The 5,682-nt window shown below is 47.4% G+C and overlaps 1 pseudogene; it reads right to left on the bottom strand.

Moving 5' to 3' along the window:
• Nucleotides 1-142: 142 nt before the first annotated feature.
• Nucleotides 143-5,682, bottom strand: part of LOC102475981 (fatty acid-binding protein 5-like) — a 67,721-nt pseudogene continuing 62,181 nt past the window's right edge.

Consider the following 5,682-nt stretch of genomic DNA (forward strand, 5'->3'; position numbering starts at 1 on the left):
GGGGACAGAGAGAGAGAGGTGTTTTTGACAGTTTTGCCAGGTCACAATCCCTCTGCAGTAGCCTCCCAGTTAGGCAGGACCACGGGACATGCCACTGTGACCGGCCTGTTCAGGCCAGGCTGGGAACGAAGCCCGGGCCTCCTCAGTGGCCTCGCCCGCAGCCACCACACACCAGCGCCCTCCGGCTCACACAGCACAGCTGGGCCACTGCAGGCTCTATATTTCGCTTCAGTTCCTGGGTGGGAAGTACCGTCGGTGTCAGGAGTGGTCTAAAGACGGATGAGCAGAATAACTAAATAGTATTCTGAGATCTTACGTGGTACAAGATGGGGGTGTTTCTTTTGTGTTTTGCTAGAGGCCACAAGCATATGCCAGAGAGACAAGACGGGAGAGGAGAAATGATCCCCTTGGGGAATGGGCACTCCACAGTCCCTTCTCCATTTTTCCATCCTGTTGGAATTTGAGGCACACACACATCTGCACCCAGTGTGTTTTTCAAGTTACGGGGCCCAGGACCTGAACTGTGAGGTCAGCCATGTGAGATCTGACTGCCTTAACCACTGGGGCACAGAGCTAGCCCAGATTTATATTTTAAAACCACTTTTGGGGCGGGAGAGATGGAGGAGAAGAAATTGTGGTATGTCTATTCCCATGGGAAGTGCTTTTTCCTCTCCCTCTCTCTCTGTTTCTTTCTCTGGTGATCACATACACCCTCTAACAACAAAAGTAAATATTTAAAAAATATATATATATACATTTTAGTTGAGATGTAAATGTATACTTTTGAACATTACTGGATAAATAAAAAGTGATCCAAGCTTGTGCAAAATGTGCAATGACTTCCGCCCTCGGGGGCCTTCCACGTGGTGCATACACTTACACACGCCATGGAGAGAGTTATATGATACTCTTGAGTGGTAATGCTGATAGATAATAGGTCATTGGCCACATACGCCAGCCCCAGCCAGGGTCCCCTTTGCTCCCTGTCCTGCAGGCCTGTGTCTGGGGCAGGCCTGATCTCCCCAGGGAGAGGGGAGGACATTGAGGTAAACCATCCCAGCCTACACCACAGGCTGATGTCACCCCTGCCCCTGCAGAGGCTGCTGGGGTCAGGCTGAGTGGGTGGGAGCAAGTCTGAGGGCTCTCTTGAGTAAGGGCACATTCCTGACTAACCCCTGGATCTCCTGGTAGAAATCACCAGCCAATCCCAGGGCCCTGGTGCAGCAAGAAGAATGCAGCAGGTTGAAGCAGAGAGCCCCAAAGTGTTGTTCACCTAGGCTCAGGGTGCTCGGTGGGGGCAGGCTGGGGTGGTGGAAAACACCAGGGATGCTGTGGGGAAAGCCCTGAACTGGGAGCCAGCAGAGCCCTAGTCCTCTGCCTGCTACACCCCAAGTCCCGCTGGACATTCCCACCCCACCCCCAAATAAGGACAGACGCTTGGACAAGTCCTTTGGCCCTTCCTTATTTATTTATTTATTTATTATTTATTTATTAGAGATTTTTCAAAAGGGCACATGCACTCGCCGGAAAGACAGAGAGAGACAGAGAGACAGAAAGTGAGAAATCACCCCCCGGGGGGATGGTCATGCCGCAATCCCTTCTCCTCCATTCTCCTCTCGGGATCTTGGGCACACATGCACACGCGCCCGGCGTGAGTTTAAGCCACCAGATCCAGACTCAACCTGCGGTCGACTACATGGAAGTTCAGTGACATAGCCATTACATTAACTGCTGGTCCCCCAGTATTTATTTTTAAAGAAGAAAACTTTCACATTTCCCAGAAACAAAGAAAAAGAAAAAGGGAAAGTGTAAAATCATCCCCCAGAGTGGATAATCGTCCACATCCCTTCTCCTCAGTTCTCCTCCTGGGATTCTGGGCGTGCATGCACACGTGTTCGGTGTGATTTTCATGCAGCTGGTGCAGTACTCAAACTGTGGTCGAATGTGTGGAATCCAGCCCTTAAACCACGCCCCTATTGTTATTTATTTATTTATTCATTTTAGGTTTTTTTCCATAGGGCATGCATGCTCACTGGAGATTGTGTATGTATGTGTGTGTGTGTGTGTGTGTGTGTGTGTATATATATATACTGTATATATAGTATTCGCAACTTGAAGTAGCAAGTTCTTAACTGGGGACAAAATAAATTGCTCTCATTAAGAGATGTCTCAATGCCGGCACGTGGTGTGGTGGTTAAGGGCGCAGGATTCAAGTCCTGGACCTGGCAGCTTGCTTTCTCACTTTCCCTTTCTCTCTCTCTCTCTGTCTCTGTCTGGCCAAATTTAAAAATTAATAATAATAACAAATGGAATTCAATAAATAAATAATTCTTAAAATTAAAAGAGAGAGAGAGAGAGATGTCTCCTGTCTGAGAGGAGTGTTGCTTAGAAAAGAATCTTTCCATGATGGCTCCATTCACATTTGAATTATATCTTTTTTCAAAAGATTACTCTTAATTCTTGTGAATTTTAAACAGGAACTATTTTTCAATACACAGTTCCATGTAACCATTCTGTTCTCCAGAGTAGATGTACTGGCCGTAGAAATTGATAAATGGTCCTTTAGCAATGCAAATGATATAATAGAAAACTAATTTTTCTACTTAAGAAATATCATGAGATTCTGGATTTTAAAAATATATAAAAGTTGAATACTGGCAACTTAGTAAGTTTTAATAGAAATTTAAATATGTACCGTTAAGTTTAGGTTTAAAAATTGAGTCTTTGTCTTTTGCTTTAAAAACTGTGTATGTGGGGACCAGCAGTTGGCATGCATAATGGCTATGTCGCTGGACTCCCAAGTAGTCGACCGCAGTTTGAGTCCTGGATCTTGTGGCTTAAACTCATGCCGGGCGCATGTGTGTGCGTGCCCAAGATCCCGAGAGGAGAATGGAGGAGAAGGCATGGCCATCCGCCCTGTGATTTCTCACTTTCTGTCTCTCTGTCTCTCTCTCTGTCTTTCTGGCAAGCGCATGTCCCTATAGCAAAAACCTCTCCAAAAAAACAAAACCAAAACCAAAACCACTCAGTGTACATGCGGGATCCTGAAAGGATGAAGAACCAAGGAAAAAAAGATCCTGGTGTGACCAGGCCGGATTGGGAGGGTGCTTTCTCCCTCTTTCCTCTCCTCCTCACTATCATGCGCATGCCCTACGGCATAAAAACAAAACAAACCCCAAACAAACATGGAATAAAGATCAAAATTCAGTAAAAGACATCAAGGTTAATGGTCATGTACATGTTGATTTATTTACAATCATTTTTGAGAGATTTTTGCCATAGGGCGTGTGCACTCGCTGGAGAGACAGAGAGAGAGAGAGAAAGAGAAATCAGGCCTGAGAGGGACGGCCATGCTACAATCCCTTCTCCTTCATTTTCCCCTTAGGATCTTGGGCATGCATGCTCACATGCCCTCGTGAGTTTCAAGCTACCAGGTCCAGGACTTGAACCGTGGTCAGCCAGGTGGGAGTCCAGTGCTTTAACCACTATGCTACCTGCTGGCCCTTATTTACAGATATTTAATGAGCTCCAAAACCGAAGTTATAGTGGGGAAACAGCACAGACTCAGACCTGCTCTCCAGGGTTTAAAGCTGTGAGATTAATGGGTAATAGCCTGTAAATTGCATAGGTGGGTGAGGCCTGGCTGTTAGAGCTAATCTGAGCCATAATCTATAATTGATCAGCTTGCATGGCTGGGCTGCGCAGAGGTAGCCAAACCACAGAGGGAGCTGTAGGATCTACCACAGGCCTGGGGTGTGTGTGCCCACCTGCAGGAAGCACCCCTAGGGTAAACCTCACATTTACTTAGAAAATAGCAGTGAACGTGTTCCTTGGAAAGAAACCTCACATTCTGACATTTCTGGTTCATTGGGCCTAGAGACCACAGTGCCAAGAGTCTGCCTACTGTGGCCTTGAGTCTGGATTCTCTGCCAGGACCCCAGTTCTCAGGGATAATCAGCCTCCCTCTCCTTTCTGGAAACATCCTGGTCTGTAACAATTTCAGAGCCTCCGTCTTGTGGACTTTTCACCCTCAGCCTTCTACTCCCTGTTCAGATCGCCTCGAACCTTGAGATATGGGCATCTAGCTATGGCTTCCCCTTGGTTTCCCTTGGGTCAGCACCATAAGAAATCCTTGCAGGGGGCAGTAAGTGGCATGGTGGTTGAGGCAGTGGACTCTGACATGGCCAATAGTGGTTTGAGTCCCAGACCTGGCAGTTTGCTTTCTCACTTTCTCTCTCTCTTGGCCTTTCTCTGATCAAATAATAATAATAATAATAATGAATAATTTTAAAAAATGTCCTTGCAAGTCTTTGCTTGGGCACTGCCCAGCTAGACAGATGGGAGAAAATGGTGCCAGAGTTTGGAGCAGAGCCAGGATCCTTTCTGGAGGTGTAGACCCTATATGGGGCCATCTTTCAGCTGCCCATCAGGCACCCACAGAGTACACGGCCAGCCTTGGGCCAAGGGCAGCAGAGAGGCTCTGAGAGCACGTTCGGCAGGATGGCAGTGACCTGAGGGCCTTTCCTGATGAGCCCCAGACTATAGACCGGGGACAGCAGCTACCCATTTGCCCAGCACTTGGTGACCCACCACTGTCCCTTTACTGTCTGAAGGAAGCCAAGAAAGCCCTCCAGGGCAGTCTGCTCCACCTCACAACCAGCTGGGCAGACGAGGGGGGAATAATGACAATGTTTATCCCTGTATTGGAACTGGGTTTACCGTTTACACCTTCTTGAGTTTTTCCCTGACAGTCGGAGGTAGTCAAAGCAAGTATCATTCTCTCCACTTTGTAATGAAAAAGTGAAAAACGAATAGCTGGGGCCAGCAGGTGCCATGGTGGTTGGGACGCTGGACTCCCACGCGGCCGACCATGGTTTAAGTCCCAGACCCAGTGGCTTGCTTTCTCACTAACACTCTCCCTCTCTCTCTCCCTCTGTCTCTCTCTCTCTGGTCAAACTGAAAAATAAAAATAATAAATAAATAATTTTTAAAAAAGAAAAAACTAATAGTAAGTGAAATAAGCCCAACAGAAAGGACAAATGTTAGATGAGGGACCTAGAGTAGTCAGACTCAGAGAAGCCGCGGTAGAAGGGTGGCTGCCGGGAGCCCAAGCAGGAGTGGGGCACTGGAGGTGGAGGTTAATGTTTAATGGGGACCGAGTTTCAGTTTGGGAAGATGGAAAAATTCCGGAGATGACGTGGTAATGGTGACACAACACTGTGCCTGGACTTAATGCCACCGAAACTGCACAGGTAAAAATGGCTGAAATGGGGACCAGCAGCTGGCGTAACGGCCGTGTCGCTGGACTCCCATGTAGTCGACCACAGTTCAAGTCCTGGACCCAGTGACTTGAACTCACACCAGGCACATGTGCGTGCCCAAGATCCTGAGAGGAGAATGGAGGAGAAAGGATTGCAGCATGGCCATGCCCCCTGTGGGGTGATTTCTTGCTTTCTGTCTCTCTCTGTCTTTCTGGCGAGCACATGCGCCCTATAGCAAACAAATTCTCAAACAAACAAACAAACAAACAAACAAAAAACAAAACACAAAGGTTCAAATGGGTCAGGCATGGTGGTGCATGCCTGTAGCCCCAGCTGCTCAGGAAGCTGAGGCCAGAGGGCTGCAAGTTCAAGGAAACATGGTAAGACTTTGTCTCAAAATAAAAAGACCAAAGTTTTATAT

This window comes from Tupaia chinensis, unplaced genomic scaffold (assembly GCF_000334495.1).
Source record: "Tupaia chinensis unplaced genomic scaffold, TupChi_1.0 Scaffold000627_1, whole genome shotgun sequence".
NCBI lineage: Eukaryota > Metazoa > Chordata > Mammalia > Scandentia > Tupaiidae > Tupaia > Tupaia belangeri.